Source organism: Grampus griseus (genome assembly GCF_964374135.1).
Source record: "Grampus griseus genome assembly, chromosome: 18".
NCBI lineage: Eukaryota > Metazoa > Chordata > Mammalia > Artiodactyla > Delphinidae > Grampus > Grampus griseus.
In genome coordinates this window covers 44,594,466-44,615,622 of record NC_139012.1, presented here as the reverse complement: position 1 = coordinate 44,615,622, position 21,157 = coordinate 44,594,466, and positions in this window count along the sequence as shown.

The following is a 21,157-nucleotide window of genomic DNA, read 5'->3' as shown; positions in this document are numbered from 1 at the left end:
TATTAAACATAAGATTGATATATTACATTTTCTATTAGTGTTTTATTTTAAAATTATAATTTATTTCATTGGCATATCTTGATATTTAGTTATTCCATTTTTATTTATTTCTAAATGTTTTTCTATTCTTTACATATAAACTTTCTGAAATTTTTAAAATAAAAATCACCCTAGTACAGATACAGGAGAGAGGTTAAACAATATTTAAATGTATACTCATGACTCATAATCACACCAGTCATATTAAACTGTGATAAAAATTGGAAAGCAGAAGTAAAGGGAATAGGGGATTTTGAATCTCTGAGAGAGCTAAATGAAAGAACCTCAATGTCAGCTGTGACATTGAAAGCATTGTTTTTAAAAGTTACTCTAGATACTATTAAAGAAAGCATCCTTCTGCAGTATCTGGTGACTTTAGCATAGGATTGAATAGTCTTGAACATCAGAAGTATCTTTTTTTCTTTTTTGGTTGGGGGGGAATGCTTTTTGTCCTAATGATGGGATGGAATGATGGACATAGTATTTGTGGACTGAATCATCTCTTGGTTTATGAAAGTTAAAGGTATTGACAATGTTCTCAGTAATTCATACTCTTCCATTTTAACTTATAGGGCTTTGGAGAGGTGTGCTTCCCTCTTCAGCTGAGCCAGGACCAACACGTGCTGAGAAGGGAGCACCAGCAATATTTGGACATAAAATTTGGAGAAAGATCTGCACTCATCTGTGTCCCAATACAGAGTGACACTATTATCATTTCAATCTCTTATACTTAAATTGAATTTAATATAGAGACTATAGAGTTTATTTTTAGCGTTTTGATCAATGGACTTATTTTTGGCTGTCCTGGTACAAAAATGCCTAGAACAAAATATATGTGTGTGTGTGCGTGTGTGTGTGTGTGTGCGTGTGTGTGTGTGTGTGTGCCCTTCTCTCTCTGGAAATTGTCTTTCCACCCTTTTTTGTTCAAAAAGTTATATTTTATAAGAAAGTGAAAAGCTGAAGCCTTTATTGTTGCATATTATTATCATACTTACAATAGAAAGTAAAACATCTTTTAATAAAGCTACAATTGAAGGCTGAGTTAAATTTGTGATTAAAAATGAAACCACCCTGAAGTAAATGATAGTTATACACACAAAAAGTTTAAAAAAAAAGTATGTCTAAGAAATAGGTAGTAAGGTGGTTTAAAAAAATGTTTTCACCATCCTATTTTAGGCTAATTATTAGCTGTCAAAGTCTGTCGTAACTGATGCTGAAATTTGGTATCATGATGTGAACATACAAGTGGCAGAGTCTAAAACTGAAATTGCCCAAGTAGAAGTAGTTTGAGAGACAATGGGAATCACAATAATCCTAAGTAGGGAAGTTCCATTCTTGTTATTTGTTATCAAACAGATGGAAAAAATGTTCTTTGTTGTACTTTACAATATAAATTTACATGATTGTACATTTTGAAATCTGAGAGAGAAAATTCAGGTTGTTAGAGTGGGTTGTTAGCTTTTTCCCTTTTTATAATTTCAGTAATATCCTGTAATAAAGATACAGACTGGGCTTGAAACTGACTCATCAGAAAGAAAAGGCATACTTATTGTCTCTGACCAGTCTCTAAGGATGGCTGAGAGTGTAATAACCTGGAGGCTTGTTGGGATGAAAAATCTAAACTATTTAACAAAAAGCTTGTTATTGTTAGAAGAGTTAAGGAATCCAGATCTAAAATTGGCAATAAGATTGAGATATGAGAGAAGTCTGATTCCCACAGGCCCTTTCCATGAATCTCCTGTTATAAAATACCAGGCAGACATAGGAGACACTTATTTTTATGGTATAAGTGCAGATAGCATGGACAAGTGCTGACTAACTACACCTTCCCATTCCTTGTCTCAAATTGTCCAAAGCAGCTGCCTCAGTGGAAGCCATTAAACTGAGGGCTAGGGAAGTGAGAATATAACTGAGAATTGTTGCTATGAAATAGATACTCCAAGGTCCAGCTCTAGAATCAAGGAATGTGGCTCAACATGCTATCTGGTTTCCAGGTAGTTACCTTCTAGTGTCTGGGATTAAGAGATTATGATTGGTTTCCCATTTAGCAATTCCAACACCACTTTCACATTTGCTATCCTCTCACACAATGAAGACACATGTAAACAAACCTGCAGGAAGTAAGATGATAAAGAGAGTCAGCACCCAGAATATACATCCTTTCCAATTCCCATCTCAGATGTGGGCATGGATATCACTGAATAAGGGACTCCTCTCAGAAGCCAGAACCAAGAGGCATGGGTAGTGAGGTAGAAGTAATGGGCGAAGGAGCTCCTTCCAGAAAAACAAAACAAAGCAAACAAACAAAAAAAAAAAAAAACAAAACTAGGAATCATCCCACTATCAGGGTGAAAAGTTCACACTCTTCTTTGGAATAGGATAAGAACTATGAAGCAATAACCACATTACTTGTTTTCCAATTACTTCCTCTCTCCAATTATTTTTTACTGTTGTATTGTTTTACCTTCCTTTTTATGTTGTATTAAATGAAGGTAATTAACATTTATCCAAAGGTCTCCAGGTCACATGGAGACTAAGTCGACCTGACCACTCCTTACCTGGAGAGGGAGATGGATGCAGTGACAAGAGGAGGGAATTAATGATTTTTGTATTGTCAGGAATATTTTTGGAAACATATGTATGGGAAAGATGATATATATGGATGTCAGTTCTAAAATATTTTCATAAATATTAAATCATAACTCTCTTGTAAATATAAACAAATATTTCAAAAAATGTATTTCACACATCAATTAATTAGGGAAACAGTAAGTCATTAATATAGGTCCAAAGAATATTTCAGATATTTATAGGCAATTAAATATAGGAATATTAGCACAAGATTGCTGAGTTTATTATAAAACTGGCCAATGTCCTACAGTCATAAACCATAATCTTTGCTTTTGCCATGAGACAAGTTATATACATCTCTATTGGACAAAATTGCAACTTAGCATGGCTTTTACTAAATCTGGGACCTAAGATCAATAGTAAATAGTGAGTTGAAAAAGTACATTTCCAGTTTTTAATATTGTACAATTTATTTGCCATTTATACCTCAATAAATGGAGTGGGAATGAAACAAAAGTATACATTCTCCTAAGACTTAGGTAGAGATCCCTGTATGATGTTGAAAAAACAGGCCGCCTTTTTTTTTTGTCTTTATTTCCAGGTTTTAGCTAATTTTATAATCATTAGGTAGATCCAGGATTTTTTATTTTTAGCTAAATTACAGTATTCTATCTTTGTTTTAAAAATGATATCCTTATTTTCCTTATGGGAATCAACCCTTATCCACTTTCTATCCATGTGGCTTCAGGGACTGAATCAACCACCAGGACCAGGGTGGATGTAAAACTAAGAGAAAAAAAGCTTTACTTTCCTTCAGCCAAGTGACTTATTCAGGGTTATGGAAAGAGATGGATTCAATAGTCCATCAACAAGCGGTATAGTTATTATTATTAGTCCTGGAATTTTGAGTTTTGAGAATTTCTGCAAGCATATTGTTACCAAGACAGATGACCCTATCTAATAATAGAGTTAACTCAAGGAAGTGGATCTGAGAATTGTTGGACTAAAACTTCTGGTGAGATTATTGGAGCCTCGTGGAAAACAACACCTGAATTCAGAAATATCTAGACTTTGCAGTTATGTGAAATAAAATATTTCCTTAATTTTCAATAAAAGTAGACTGACTTTTCTTTTAATTAGTATTAAAACTTTCTTAGAATGGATACACACAAATTCTACTTTCTGATCTTTGTGTTTTAGGGAATATCTTAGTTTTGTCTTGACTGAATTGAGAATTTAGAAACATCCTCTGATCAAAATTGTTCTTTCTAAATTTCAAAGACATTTATACTTGGCCTGAAATTCCAGGGAGATGTCTAATTCAAACTTAATTTTAACTTCAGTGTAGAAGACCTGTTTTTAAAAATCTAGATGCCATTTCCCTCTATTTTTCTCTCTCAAAATTCTGAAATAAGGTTCTCAATAATGAGTTGTTTACACTCATCCTGCTTGGCTTTCTGTATGCCATTTGAAATTAAAAACTTGTATCTTCCTTCAGTTTGGAGAAATTCTTGATTAAAAAAATATTTTTTTTCTGGTTTTGGTCTCACTTTCAAGTCATATATTTTAATTTCTGGTTTGATTCTCTTGATTTTTCTTTCTTTTTGTCCATGCAATATATTCTGGGAAATGTCTCCAAATTCACAGCTGAAATCATTGTATCAACTACTTCATTCTTTTTTAGGATGATGGTTAAGTATTTTTGTGTTCCCTTAAACTGCATTTTCTTTTCCAGCCATATGCCCCTGATGGACTCACCTTGTTTTTACCGGTACAAGATTTAGCCCATACAACAACCTCTGTATAAAATGCTATTTCTCCTGTTTTTACATAGTTAATTCCCACTTATCCAGCATATTTCAAATACTATACCGCATACTCAAGGGATTCTTTCTTAATTTTAAGGATGTTTTTCTGTTATTAAATCTGTTACCTTATCTTCATTGCATATATAACTCTTTCTAAATGTGTTCATGTGATTATTTAATGAATTTTCTTCAACTAACTTTGTACTTTAGAAGAAAAATGACATGTCTGGTAACAGACCATTGTGATACCAGTGTGGACTGTTATAAATATATGTGGAATGAATGAATTAATGAATGGGGAAAAAAGTTCCTCTTTTTTTCCAGCCTCTTGTCCAGTTCTTCTTCTCTTTTTCTTAAAATAAGTACTCCTTAGGGATCTCTATCATTATTATGGTAGTGATTAAATTCATAAGCCCCCAGCCCCCAATCACCATTAATGGAATGTTTGTATTTTTATTTCTTAATTCTCAGGTCTTTGCTTAGTAGCTATTGCAATAATTTTATCTGGATCTTCTTTGTATCCCAAACTGTTATCACAGTATTATCCTTGATAGCATTTTAAATTTCTCTCTCTTTCCACTGAGCATGGTATGTCTGACTCCATCTTTCCATGACTGCTGCAAGGAATTCTTCATTGAGCATTCTTAAAGTAGCTTTAGCATCGTACAATCAAATTTCAATCTGAGAACAATCTCTTGATCATCTGTTAAGATACTTAGAGTAGCACACCTCCTCATTTGTAGAATGTGCACCTACCATTCACATTTCTGAATTCTGACTGCATCTTGCAATTATCATGTGCTTTTGTTGATTCCATGTATCTTTTGATGTAGTGTATATCTCACTTAAGCCTCTCAGCAGTGAGGAATCTGAAATACGAGAATTTAAGCAAACTTCTCAAAATCCCTCAGTTAATAAGTGGCTGAGCTAGCTTACTCATGCAAGTGTCTTTAGATTGTAAATCTATTTTAAAATCAAAATTTGTCCGTGTAACTCACTTCTCTGATTAAATTCTTCAGTTGCTTCCTATCACCTAAAGATTAAGTCTAAATTCTTTAGCATGATACATAAGTCCTTCCATGATTTGGCCCCTTCTTATAGCTCCTTTTTCATTTCTTGCTATTTTACATCACAAACTTCTTACAAAGTGCTTCACACAATATATCATTTCACAGTTCTATTCTTTTATTCATACAGGTTCTTTTGACAGAAATGCTGGCTCCATATTTTCTTTAACCTTTGTGTTCTCTTTCTTCAGGTCTCGGCTCATTTCTGCTCTTGATACTTTCTAAGAATACCAGGTGGTTTAACTGTTCCTCTTCTGTGCTCTACAGAGCTCTGAATATTTGCCATCTTAAGTATACAGTATTACACAGAAATCAGAGATATTTTGTTTCTATCTCCTCCACCAGGATGTAAACTACCGGAGGAGAGCAGCTTTATTTTTATCATTTCAGCATTACTATTTCACCATGCCTGTAATGTAATCAATGTAAAATTAAATATATATATATATATATATATATATTGAACTAAATTCTTTCATAAAACCTGAATCACAGAAAAGAAGACTGGATCTATCTAGGGGATTATATTTAACATGAGGATAGTTAATTTATATTTTAATCAGATGTGGAGGGGTCCTACTGGAGAGGGTCCTAGTTTCAATTATTTTGAGAAAACTATTTTAAAGTGACATAATACTTATGATGATAAATTTTACTAAGCGCTTAGTTGTTCCAAGCTAAGCTTTGTAATACTTACTTCTTATAACAGCCATGCCACAGAGGCACAATGCATATTTCAATTATCAAGGGAAGAAGTGGAAGAACAAAAATGTTAAGAAAAGTGAAAAATGATGAACCTTTAATAAATGATGACAACGAAGATCAAAGTACTGCAGTCTGATCCCACACACTGTGAACATAAACACAGAGCTTTGGTGTCAGAGTTTACAGAGTTTAGTGTTCTAGCTAAATTAACTTTAATGAAGATTCATAGCAGGAGGACAATGACTTGGAGAAGTCAGATACGAACTCCCAGTATTTTTGTTTTGTTTTGTTTTCTTGTCGTAAAAAGATATTTATTGGGACTCTTGTACAAAAAGGACAAGATCAAGAAGGAACATGGCAGAATTACAAAATTGTGAAAGCCACAGTCCAGGAAAACCTGGACCAAGGAAGCACTCTTTAAAAATCTTGAGTATGGTAGTACTTTGTATAGCACATAATAAATTTACAGAACTTAATATTTGAGGATGGTAGTAGAAACAATGTTTTGTTTCTTTTTTTAAATGGCACTGTTAATACTTTGAATGTGCGAGACACACAAAGCTATTAACAAAGTTGAAATATATCTAATCGAATCCTGGAACAGGTGGAGTATCTGAGCATCCATATCCCTAAGATCAAGGTAAAGTTCAGATAAGTGCTCTCAGTGATCAAAGAAAAACTGAAATGAACAGTTCCAGAAGTTCTCAACTATACATTCCAAATTATTACATCAGAGAACTGTATGCTTTCAGAGAATATTGAATGAATTGTTATAACAACATAACCACAAGAGGGCATTTTCATAGTCCAATGGAGCTCTTGTTAGAGTATGGACTTTGTTTTGGAAGTCAGTGGTAAGTAAGAATATTAGAAGTGATTGTGAGTCTTATTTATTATTTGGCTGCATAGCAACTGAACCTTAGAATCAATAAATTTCCATTTTCTAAATCTTTGCTGGTTACAAAAGCTCTTACTATTAAGGCTGAAAATGCCTGCTCTCCTGGAAGCTAAGGCATGAGCTCATAGTATTGGCTTGAGAAATCCAATACAGGAAACTAAATGTTTAAATTTGGTGATAGTGGCAGAGGAATCAAGGAGAATGTAGATATTTTTTTTTTTTCTAATGGTAGTACCCTTGCATTTAGGGGAAGTAATAGATATCATACCAGCTGTGAACTCTTGGCTGAAGTATCAGCTATAGAAGTGACCTTCAGTAATAGTAACTCACTGGTTGGTTCTGTTGTGTGAATGGAGTTATGATTTTGCTTGCATAATCTCCTTTTCATGTCCATAATCTGAATATGTTTTTCTACTCTACTTTGATATTTTGTGTGCTAACATTATTTTAATTAATTCATTTTCTTCAAAATTTGGTCTACACTTATTACCACTGCTAATGAAGGAAGAACCTTGACTGATGCATACACTGCACCAACAGATTCCTCAGAAAATTGAGGAATCAAGGACTTATTTTCTAGTTTGCATAAGAATAAAGAAAGTAAAAAGAATTCCAGCCAATATTATAGGCTGGGGCTATGGTAGACCATGGCAAAGTACAATATATAAGTAAAATATAACTGTGACTAGGCATAAAATTAAACTTTTGGAGAACTGAGTTGTTGCTGTAATAAAATCTGAATCCAGGATTTTATGATTGTGCTAAAATAATTGTGAGCCTCTTGCAACTAGTTGTCAGAGATAAATGGGGTTAAAAACATAGCAACAGATAGGCGGAGGGGAAGATGGCAGAAGAGTAAGACGCGGATATCACCTTCCTCCCCACAGATACACCAGAAATACATCTACACGTGGAGCAACTCCTACAGAACACCTACTGAATGCTGGCAGAAGACCTCATACCTCCCAAAAGGCAAGAAACTCCCCACGTACCTGGGTAGGGCAAAAGAAAAAACAGAGACAAAAAAATAGGGACGGCACCTGCACCAGTGGGAGGGAGCCATGAAGGAGGAAAGGTTTCCACACACTAGGAAGCCCCTTTGTGGGTGGAGACTGCAGGTGGCGGAGGGGGAATCTTCGGAGCCATGGAGGAGAGCGCAGCCACAGGGGTGCGTAGGGCAAAGCGGAGAGATTCCCGCACAGAGGATCGGTGCCGACCGGCACTCACCAGCCTGAGAGGCTTGTCTGCTCACCCGCTGGGGAGGGCAGGGCTGCGAACTGAGGCTCAGGCTTTGATCCTTTGATCAGAGCACCGGGGGAGGACTGGGGTTGGCTGCGTGAACACAGCCTGAAGGGGTTAATGCACCACGGCTAGCCAGGAGGGAGTCCGGAAAAAAGTCTGGAGTTGCCAAAGAGGCAAGAGACTTTTTCTTCCCTCTTTGTTTCCTGGTGCGCGAGGAGAGGGGTTTAAGAGCACTGCTTAAAGGAACTCCAGAGACGGGCGCGAGCTATGGCTAAAAACACAGACCCCAGAGACGGGCGGGAGACGCTAAGGATGTTGCTGCTGCCACCAAGGGGCCTGTGTGTGAACACAGGTCACTATCCACACCCTTGTTCCGGGGAGCCTGTGCAGCCCGCCACTGCCAGGTTCCCGGGATCCAGGGAGAACACACGGCGGGTCTCAGGCTGGTGCAAAGTCACACCGGCCTCTGGCGCCGCAGACCCGCCCTGCACGCCATGCCCCTCCCTCCCACTGGCCTGAATGAGCCAGAGCCCCCGAATCAGCGGCTCCTTTAACCCCATCCTGTCTGCACAAAAAAGAGATGCCGTCCAGCGATCTACACGTAGAGGCGAGGACAAATCCAAAGCTGAGTCCCTGTGAGCTGTGAGAAGAAGAGAAAGGGAAATCTCTCCCAGCAGCCTCAGAAGCAGCGGAATAAAGCTCCACAATCAACTTGATGTACCCTGCATCTGTGGAATACATGAATAGACAACGAATCATCCCAAATTGACGAGGTGGACTTCGAGAGCAAGATCTATGATTTTTTCCCCTTTTCCTCTTTTTGTGAGTGTGTATGTGTATGCTTCTGTGTGAGATTTTGTCTGTATAGTTTTGCTTCCACCATTTGTCCTAGGGTTCTATCTGTCTGCTTTTTAAAATTTTTTTTCTTAATAATTAATTTTAATTTTAATAAATTTATTATGCTTTACCTTCTTTCTTTCTTTCTTCCTTCCTTCCTTTCTTCTTTCTTTCTTTCTCTTTCTTTCTTTCTTTCTTTCCTTCCTTCCTTCCTTCCTTCCTTCCTTCCTTCCTTCCTTCCTTCCTTCCTTCCTTCCTTCCTTCCCTCCTTTAGACAACGAATCATCCCAAATTGAGGAGGTGGACTTTGAGAGCAAGATTTATGATTTTTTACCCTTTACCTCTTTTTGTGAGGGTGTACGTGTATGCTTCTGTGTAAGATTTTGTCTGTATAGCTTTATTTCCACCATTGGTCTTAAGGTTCTATCAGTCCCTTTTTTTTTTTTTTTCCTAAATAATTATTTTTTAATTTAATAACTTTATTATACTTTATTTTGTTTTACTGTATCTTCTTTCTTTCTTTCTTTCTTTTTTCCTCCCTTCCCTCCTTCCTTCCTTCCTTCCCTCCTTTCTTTCTTTCTTTCTTTCTTTCTTTCTTTCTTTCTTTCTTTCTTTCTTTCTTTCTTTCTTCCTACTTCAACTAATTCTTTCTCTCTACTTTTCCTCCCTTTTATTCTGAGCCGTGTGGATGAAAGGCTCTTGGTGATGCAGCCAGGAGTCAGTGCTGTGCCTCTGAGGTGGGAGAGCCAACTTCAGGACACTGGTCCACAAGAGAACTCCCAGCTCCACATAATATCAAATGGTGAAAATCTCCCAGAGATCTCCATCTCAACACCAGTGCCCAGCTTCACTCAACGACCAGCAAGCTACAGTGCTGGACATCCTATGCCAAACAACTAGCAAGATAGGAACACAAACCCACCCATTAGCAGAGAGGCTGCCTAAAATCATAATAAGGCCACAGACACCCCAAAACACACTACCAGACGTGGACCTGCCCACCAGAAAGAAAAGATCCAGCCTCATCCACCAGAACCCAGCCACTAGTCGCCTCCACCAGGAAGCCTACACAACCCACTGAACCAACCTTAGCCACTGGGGACTGACATCAAAAACAACGGGAACTACAACCCTGCAGCCTGCAAAAATGAGATGCCAAATACAGTAAGATAAGCAAAATGAGAAGACAGAAAAACACACAGCAGATGAAGAAGCAAGATAAAAATGCACCAGACCTAACAAATGAAGAGGAAATAGGCAATCTACCTGAAAAATAATTCAAATAATGATAGTAAAGATGATCCAAAATCTTGGAAATAGAATGGACAAAATGCAAGAAACATTTAACAAGGACCTAGAAGAAATAAAGATGAAACAAACAATGATGAACAACACAATAAATGCAATTAAAAATACTCTAGATGGGATCAATAGCAGAATAACTGAGGCAGAAGACCAGATAAGTGAACTGGAAGATAAAATAGTGGAAATAACTACTGCAGAGCAGAATAAAGAAAAAAGAAGGAAAAGAACTGAGGGTAGTCTCAGAGACCTCTGGGACAACATTAAACGCATGAACATTCAAATTATGGGGGATCCAGAAGAAAAAGAAAAAGAAAGGGACTGAGAAAATATTAGAAGAGATTATAGTTGAAAACTTCCCTAATATGGGAAAGGAAATAGTTAATCAAGTCCAGGAAGCACAGAGAGTCCCATACAGGATAAATCCAAAGAGAAATACGCCAAGACACATATTAATCAAACTGTCAAAAATTAAATACAAAGAAAGCATATCAAAAGCAGCAAGGGAAAAACAACAAATAACACACAAGGGAATCCCCATAAGGTTAACAGCTGATATCTCAGCAGAAACTCTGCAAGCCAGAAGGGAGTGGCAGGACATACTGAAAGTGATGGAGAAAAACCTGCAACCAAGATTACTCTACACAGCAAGGATCTCGTTCAGATTTGATGGATAAATTAAAACCTTTACAGACAAGCAAAAGCTGAGAGAGTTCAACACCAAGAAACCAGCTTTACAACAAATGCTAAAGGAACTTTTCTAGGCAAGAAACACAAGAGAAGGAAAAGACCTAAAATAATGAACCCAAAACAATTTAGAAAATGGAAATAGGAACATACATATCGATAATTACCTTAAATGTAAATGGACTAAATGCTCCCACCGAAAGACACAGATTGGCTGAATGGATACAAAAACAGGACTCATATATATGCTGTCTACAAGAGACCCACTTCAGACCTAGAGACACATACAGACTGAAAGTAAGGGGATGGAAAAAGTTATTCCATGCAAATGGAAACCAAAAGAAAGCTGGAGTAGCAATTCTCCTATCAGACAAAATAGACTTTAAAATAAAGTCTCTTAGAAGAGACAAAGAAGGACACTACATAATGATCAAGGGATCAATCCAAGAAGAAGATGTAACAATTGTAAATATTTATGCACCCAAAATAGGAGCATCTCAATATATAAGGCAAATACTAACAGGTATAAAAGGGGAAATCGACAGTAACACATTCATAGTAGGGAACTTTAACACACCACTTTCACCTATGGACAGATCATCCAAAATGAAAATAAAAAAGGAAAGACAAGCTTTAAATGATACATTAAACAAGATGGACTTAATTGATATTTATAGGACACTCCATTCAAAAACAACAGAATACACATTTTTCTCAAGTGCTCATGGAACATTCTCCAGGATAGATCATATCTTGGGTCACAAATCAAGCCTTGGTAAATTTAAGAAAATTGAAATTGTATCAAGTATCTTTTCCGAATACAATGCCATGAGACTAGATATCAATTACAGGAAAAGATCTGTAAAAAATACAAACACATGGAGGCTAAAGAATACACTATTTAATAACCAAGTGTTCACTGAAGAAATCAAAGAGGAAATAAAAAAATACCTAGAAACAAATGACAATGGACACAAAATGACCGAAAACCTATGGGATGCAGCAAAAGCAGTTCTAAGAAGGAAGTTTATAGCAATACAAGCCCACCTTAAGAAACAGGAAACATCTTGAATAAACAATCTAACCTTGCACCTAAAGCAATTAGAGAAAGAAGAACAAAAAAAAAGCCCAAAGTTAGCAGAAGGAAATAAATCATAAATATCAGATCAGAAATAAATGAAAAAGAAATGAAGGAAACAGTAGCAAAAATCAACTTGTTCTTTGAGAAGATAAACAAAATAGATAAACCATTAGCCATACTCATCAAGAAAAAAAGGGAGAAAACTCAAATCAATAGAATTAGAAATGAAAAAGGAGAAGTAACAATTGACACTGCAGAAATACAAAAGATCATGAGAGATTACTACAAGCAACTCTATGCCAATAAAATGGACAACGTGGAAGAAATGGACAAATTCTTAGAAATGCACAACCTGCCAAGACTGAACCAGGAAGAAATAGAAAATACGAATAGATCAATCACAAGCACTGAAATTGAAACTGTGATGAAAAATCTTTCAACAAACATAAGCCCAGGACCAGACGGCTTCACAGGTGAATTCTATAAAACAGATAGAATAGCTCTTTACAGAAGAGCTAACGCCTATCCTTCTCAAACCCTTCCAAAATATAGCAGAGGGAGGAACACTCCCAAATTCCTTCTACGAGGCCACCGACACCTTGATACCACAACCAGACAAGGAAGTCACAAAGAAAGAAAACTACAGGCCAATATCACTGATGAACATAGATGCAAAAATCCTCAACAAAATACTAGCAAACAGAATCCAACAGCACATTAAAAGGATCATACACCATGATCAAGTGGGGTTTATTCCAGGGTTGCAAGGATTCTTCAATATACGCAAAACTATCAATGTGATAAACCAATTAACAAATTGAAGGAGAAAAACCATATGATCATCTCAATAGATGCAGAGAAAGCTTTTGACAAAATTCAACACCAATTTATGATAAAAACCCTGCAGAAAGTAGGCATAGAGGGAACTTACTTCAATGTAATAAAGGCCATATATGACAAGCCCACAGCCAACCTCATCCTCAATGGTGAAAAATAGAAAGCATTTCCACTAAGATCAGGAACAAGACAAGGTTGCCCACTCTCACCACTCTTATTCAACATAGTTTTGGAAGTTTTAGCCACAGCAATCAGAGAAGAAAAGGAAATAAAAGGAATCCAAATTGGAAAAGAAGAAGTAAAGCTGTCACTGTTTGCAGATGACAAGATACTATACATAGAGAATCTTAAAGATGCTACCAGAAAACTACTAGAGCTAATCAATGAATTTGGTAAAGTGGCAGGATACAAAATTAATGCACAGAAATCTCTGGCATTCCTATATACTAATGATGAAAAATCTAAAAGTGAAATCAAGAAAACACTCCCATTTACCATTGCAACAAAAATAATAAAATGTCTAGGAATAAACCTACCTAAGGAGATAAAAGACCTGTATGCAGAAAATTATGACACTGATGAAAGAAATTAAAGATGATACAAATAGATGGAGAGACATACCATGTTCTTGGATTGGAAGAATGAACACTGTGAAAATGACTCTACTACCCAAAGCAATCTATAGATTCAATGCAATCCCTATCAAACTACCACTGGCATTTTTCACAGAACTATAACAAAAAATTTCACAACTTGTATGGAAACACAAAAGACCCTGAATAGCCAAAGCAATCTTGAGAATGAAAAACAGAGCTGGAAGTATCAGGCTCCCTAACTTCAGACTATACTACAAAGCTACAGTAGTCAAGACAGTATGGTATTGGCACAAAAACAGAAATATAGATCAATGGAAGAGGATAGAAAGCCCAGAGATAAACCCACACACATATGGTCACCTTATCTTTGATAAAGGAGGCAGGAATGTACAGTGGAGAAAAGACAGCCTCTTCAATAAGTGGTCCTGGGCAAACTGGACAGGTACATGTAAAAGTATGAGATTAGTTCACTCCCTAACACCATACAGAAAAATAAGCTCAAAATGGAATAACGAGCTAAATGTAAGGCCAGAAACTATGAAACTGTTAGAGGAAAACATAGGCAGAACACTCTATGACATAAATCACAGCAAGATCCTTTTTGACCCACCTTTTAGAGAAATGGAAATAAAAACAAAAATTAACAAATGGGACCTAATGAAACTTCAAAGCTTTTGCACAGCAAAGGAAACCATAAACAAGAAGAAAAGACAACCCTCAGAATGGGAGAAAATATTTGCAAATGAAGCAACTGACAAAGGATTAATTTCCAAAATTTATAAGCAGCTCATGCAGCTTAATAACAAAAAAACAAACAACCCAATCCAAAAATGGGCAGAAGACCTAAATAGACATTTCTCCAAAGAAGATATACAGACTGCAAACAAACACATGAAAGAATGTTCAACATCATTAATCATTAGAGAAATGCAAATCAAAACTACAATGAGATATCATCTCACACCAGTCAGAATGACCATCATCAAAACATTTAGAAACAATAATGCTGGAGAGGGTGTGGAGAAAAGGGAGCTCTCTTGCACTGTTGGTGGGAATGTAAATTGATACAGTCACTGTGGAGAACAGTATGGAGGTTCCTTAAAAAACTACAAATAGAACTACCATATGACCCAGCAACCCCACTGCTGGGCATATATCCTGAGAAAACCATAATTCAAAAGGAGTCATGTACCAAAATGTTCATTGCAGCTCTATTTACAATAGCCCGGAGATGGAAACAACCTAAGTGTCCATCATCAGATGAATGGATAAAGAAGATGTGGCACATATATACAATGGAATATTACTCAGCCATAAAACGAAACGAAATTGAGCTATTTATAGTGAGGTGGATAGACCTAGAGTCTGTCATACAGAGTGAAGTAAGTCAGAAAGAGAAAGACAAATACCGTATGCTAACACATATATATGGAATTGAACAACAAGAAAATTAGTCATGGAGAACCTAGGGGTAAGACAGGAATAAAGACCCAGACCTACTGGAGAACGGACTTGAGGATATGAGGAGGGGGAAGGGTGAGCTGTGACAGGGCGAGATAGAGGCATGGACATATATACAGTAACAAACGTAAGGTAGATAGCTAGTGGGAAGCAGCCGCATCGCACAGGGATATCGGTTCGGTGCTTTGTGACCGCCTGGAGGGGTGGGATAGGGAGGGTGGGAGGGAGGGAGATGCAAGAGGGAAGAGATATGAGAACATATGTATATGTATAACTGATTCACTGTGTTATTAAGCAGAAACTAACACACCATTGTAAAGCAATTATACCCCAATAAAGATGTTAAAAAAGAAATCCCATATAAATAATTCAAACAATATTTTAAAAATCTCTGTTAAATTAACTTTCCATCATCTACAATAAAAATTCTTTCTTTCAAAAAAAACAAAAAACAAAAAACAACACAGTAACACAAACAAACTCTCAAATTGTGATTCCAGGGGTTGCTATATCCCTGGGTAGTCAGGGAAAAAAAGAGAAATCACTTTGGTTATTTTCCTAGAGAACACTTATTATAAAGAATCAATAAATAAGTATTACAGAGTGAGAAGGAAATCTTGAATAGACCTCGAACTCATAAGTTCAGGAAGGAGCCATCCTCACAAGGGCTAGAAGAACAAAGAGAAGATACTGGAGTTATTAACATATAGAATTTTGCAAGAGGAACGCTGACAAAGGGGGGATTCTAACACCTGAACAGGAGCTGGTGCTTTGTTAGTGCTGGTGCCTCAGAAGGCCAGAAGGAAGGTCCCTTGAAGCTGAAACTCAGACTATTGAAAAGTCTGGCTGGGACAATTGTCTTTGAGGGGGCAAAATGAAGCTAATTTTGGGAGAGTGGAAAACAACTAGAAACTAGAACAAAATGCAGCCGGCAGGTGTAAAACTATGAGGAAGAGGCTGATGGGAAGGAACAATTTCTTCAACTACTGCCTTCTCTTTTCTAATCTCTCACTAGCGCCCACTATTGGTGAAACCTACATGGACTCGGTTTGCAATAAAGCAAAACAAGGCAAAAAAAAAAAAAAGTTTTGAGCTTCCAGTACCACAAAGTACCACAAAATAGAGCATAAAATGGTGGATGTGGAACTGTGTGAGACCATATTTGGGTAGACACATAGCACATATGATGTTTTAAAATGTTAATTGAATTTGCCAGTTCTTATTATGTGAAATTAATTGATCATTAAAGAATGGAGATCTAATAAATAAAATGTAGAAAATGTTTGGATTTAGAGAACTCCTCCCTTTTATTTTTGGCCTTTTTGGATTTGGAAGGTGTAATGTAACTTAAGTATGCCTCCACAGTTTTTTTGCCTGGTGATTCAAAAGTCTATCCACACTGTGTATTTCCAAAGACAAGAAACAAGCTCCACCTGACCCAAATGCAAAGCAAGCAACTCTTAAGAGGTGTTGGAAATATGTGTGGCAAAATGGACTTCTTTATGGAAGATGTAAGAAACCACATTCTTAAAATCATAGAGAAGTATCTTAGGAGCTCCAGAAGAGAATGACCAAATACAAAGGACAATAATTGATTAGGCAAAACTTTCCTGGGCTTATCTGATCATCTAAGCATTCATTATAGTGCATTGCTAGAAGCATTACATTGCAGATTGGAAGTGTGATTTTGGAAACAAGGTAGGAACAAGCTCTGAAGCTGAGAGCAATCAGATCACATTCCAGAATGCCCCATTATCCCTGCGCATCTCTTAACACATGCCTATAAAGAAAGAAGGTCATTGTGGCTAAAAGGAAATAAAGCAAGAGAGGGGTGGGAAATCTGTTAAACTGAGTCCACGATATCCAGCATTTGTTCTGGCCAAGGATCACTATGCAATGAATTATTTGAATTCAGTGAGTTTACAAAATAGATCAAATGTAACTGCTTTCAGAGAAATATCAAAACAATAGACAAAGAGCTATAATTGTTCAACTACTTAGCCAATCTCTGGGACCTCAAATTTGCATTAACAAAAAGAGCAGTGACCAAAGCAAAACATCTTTTTAATTCTTTGCTTCACTGCCATGCAGGACAGTGGACCAGGGAGGTCCTCCTGAAAGCAGAGCTGTGGCAGGATATTTGGCTAATCAAATAAATTATATCAAATGAGGATTTTTAAAACATACTTATCTGGGGGAATATTCAACCACTTGTATATATAATCATTTCCCCTTTCTCTCCTTTAAAAATTGTTCCTTTTTGTTGTAATAGTTTTAATGGGCTTGATAAATTTATCTGCTGGATATATGCCTTGGTTTCTTTTTGTATCATCATTTTTAGTCAATTGAACAAGAAAGCTGTTTTTAATTTGGGGCAACTTGGCTTAGACCCTTTTAACTAACCAGCTTTCCCATGGACAAGTGACAGGATTGCTATGAGGATTAAATGTATAGCATTTATTATCAGTGTCTGATCAATAGTAAGCAGTAAGTTCATTACAGTTATAACAGAAATAAAGTATATTTATACTCCAGCTCCTCAATTTAGTCCTATTTTTAACACATGGGTTACTATCTACCATAGCATCATTCTCTGATATCTACAATTTTTTGCTTGTTTTTTCTGCTTCTATGACTTTTCTGAGTAGATGGCTCACTTAAGCTATCAGTAAGCAAAGGAATCAAACTTCAGTTTACCTTGTACACTAGACTGCTGACTCCTCAATATCTGAGCAATGTCCCAATATCATATCTCATTCTTATCATGCCCACCATTATGCTCATCACACAAGCATCTTTTCTAATATCCTGACATTTCTTTCCATAGACTTCACAATTTATTATGATGAGTACAAGGGAGCCTCAGCATGAAGGAACAAATCACGCAGCAGGGAATCTATAGAGTTTTAGAGTTTGGTCATCAAAAGACGGAACAATAGGATTTCAGCAAACAAGCAGTAAAAATGGGTATTGGGAGAGATAAGAAAGGAGGAGAAAGAAGGAGAAACATTTAGCTGATAATATAAATAGGACTACTTTACGTAAGCATGAAATAAGCCTCCTGTTAAGGAAATATTGCCATCTAGTGTGAACTAATTTCACGTGCAGCCCTATTGCCACTAGAGTGTACTAGAGTGTTGCTAGTACACTTTATTGAAAATAGGCCACATCTGCAGAATTATCATTAAATTCTGTAAGCTTTAAAAAAAATACTGATGTAATACTATATTATTTTAGCTAAATTGAGTATTTTCACATAACATCAAGAATAAAATAGCATAAACTGCAATACCTTAATAATTTAAAGAAATAATAAATAAAAGCATAATCCACAGGCTCAGTTTGTTATTCTTGAGATTTCACCCTTGAGATTTTCCTATTTTCTCCCTTTAATGATTTAGGTATAAATCCTGTTCTGTTTCTTTAATGTTTCATTCATGAAAGTATTTTCACCTGCAATGAAAAAGAAGAGTATGTGTTTTATATTTTATTTTTCAAATATTCTGCCAAATAAAATTTTAAAAAATATTTAAAAGGAACTATTTTTGCAATCTATTCTGTAAAGAAACAAAAACAATGTTTTTTCTCCTAAAAGGGAAGAATAATGCTAAAATTCTTTATGTGACTGACAGAGCAGTTGGTATAAATCAATAATTCTCTTTTTGTTTTAAGATATTTCTTAGAAGTAGAAAGATACATAGTATAAATAAAATAACATTCCATTTTCTTTCCTTGTATAATACTTGCAACTAGTTCACATTTCTCAGTTACTAACTTACATGAATTTAAGATATACAACTTTTTTTTCTTTTTTTGGCTGTACACGGGCCTCTCACTGTTGTGGCCTCTCCCGTTGTGGAGCACAGGCTCTGGACGCACAGGCCCAGCGGCCATGGCTCATGGGCCCAGCCGCTCCGCGGCATGCGGGATCCTCCCGGACCGGGGCACGAACCCGTGTCCCCTGCACCAGCAGTCGGACTCTCAACCACTGTGTCACCAGGGAAGCCCAAAAACATATTTTAAAAGAAAAATAATGTGACATCATTGCACCTTGCACCATGATTTTTCCTTTTGGATTTAATTCATTTTGGAAGCCTATTTTTAAATAATTCTTTCAGAGAAGATTTTTTAAATTTTTGATTGGATTATCAATATTTAATTATTAATCTTGAAGAATATTTAGCAGGTAATAGAATCATTTATTTGATATCATTTGATATTGAAGATGTTAGTCTATTTTTATCTGGTCTCTGTTTCTACAAAAATATTCACTTTGAGTCAACATGTTGATCCATTTTTGGAAATGGATATTTCTTTCTAGTAGGTTCTAAGTTTTTCTCTTCATCTTTGGTATTGTGCAGTTTCACTACTGTATGTCTAGAAACTGATTTCTTTTTTGTTTATCTAGATCAGAACCTTGTGTGATATTTCATTCTCTGTGATCTGAATATCAATATTGACTTGATGGCTGAACATGACATGATGGGTTGGCTTACTCTTCCTAGAATCCCACACCCTCATCCCATGCATGTGGAAGGATGCTAAAAATCTTTGAAAGCTTGTACGTGAAATTTAGGATTCAATAGTCATTGTAATTGTGAGAGATTTGTAAGACAGAGGTAAACTAGAAATCATCTACCTGTTCATTTTGATTTCTTCTACTAATGAGCAAGATGAGGAAAATGTTAGTTAACACTACAATATTATTCAAGTATTCCTTCCCAGCTTTCTGATGTCAAGAGCCAGTTTCATTTGGCCAATTCTGGTAACTGTGGAGACTTTGTTCCTGGTGAATTTAAGGTTCTTGCTTCACTGTGAAAGAATTTGGAAACAAAGTGATAGTAAGAAGTGGATTTATTTAGAGAGAAACACACTCCACAGACAGAGTGTGGGCCATCTCAGAAGGCAAGAGAGAGAGACTCAAAATATGGCATGGTTAGTTTTTATGGGCTGGATAATTTCATAGTCTAATAAGTGAGAGGATTATTCCAATTATTTTGTGGAAGGGGTGGAGATTTCCAGGGATTGGGCAACCATCCTCTTTTTGGCCATTTATGGTTAGCCTTAGAACTGTCATGGTGCTGGTGGGTGTGTCGTTTAGCATGCTAATATATTACAATGATCATATAATAGGGCTCAAGGTCTCTGCCATCTTGGATCTATTTAGTTCTAACCAGTTTTGTCATGTCCTACAGCCACGTCATTCTTTTAAAAGTTGTGCCCTGCCCCCTTCCCTCCTATTTCATCTTGATTTTGACTTTCTTATCTCTTTTTTCCACCACATAGTGTCCTTCATGACACAAAAGTAGGTGTTACCAGGACTTCTTCTTGTCACCCTATGTGAATTGAGGCTTGGGAAACGTACACAAATGCTGATACTCTGTTACTGCTATTACAGTAATACAGTCCTTTGTCTCTGACCCAGGATTCTTGTGTCTTCTGTTCCTACTCAGAAAACTGGAATGCTAATTTGTTATCTTGCAAGTACAGTAAAATCTCAGATCTTTCAGCTTTCTTTGCATAAGGATGTATCTTGATCTCAATATTGCCAGTATTGATCTCAGAGACAGTAGTCTTGCTCCTTGCTTTAAATCCTGGTATATTTTTAAAATATATAATATACACTTACTTTTATTCTGATTTAATATCTTTTACCAACTCTAGAAATGTCTTATCAAAATATTAATTGAATATTGCATTTGCTCCATCTTATTTATTATTATTTTGAAAATTCTTTTTATACATGTACTGACACATTTATCTTATCTTCAAGGTCTCTTGAATTCTCTTAATTATCATCCATCTTTTCAATTTCTCATGTTGCATTTTGTAATATACTCAGTTTTGTCTCCTAGCTGTCAATTCCCTTTCCCTCTGTATATATCTTTAAAGTAAACTGCCTAAGGGGATTTAGATTTGAAAGTCTATATTTTTCTTTAATAGAAATAAAATTTTGGTTCTTTTTCACATCTGCTTGTACTTTTTCATATTATCTCATTCTTTTATATCTCTAATCTTATAAGCTT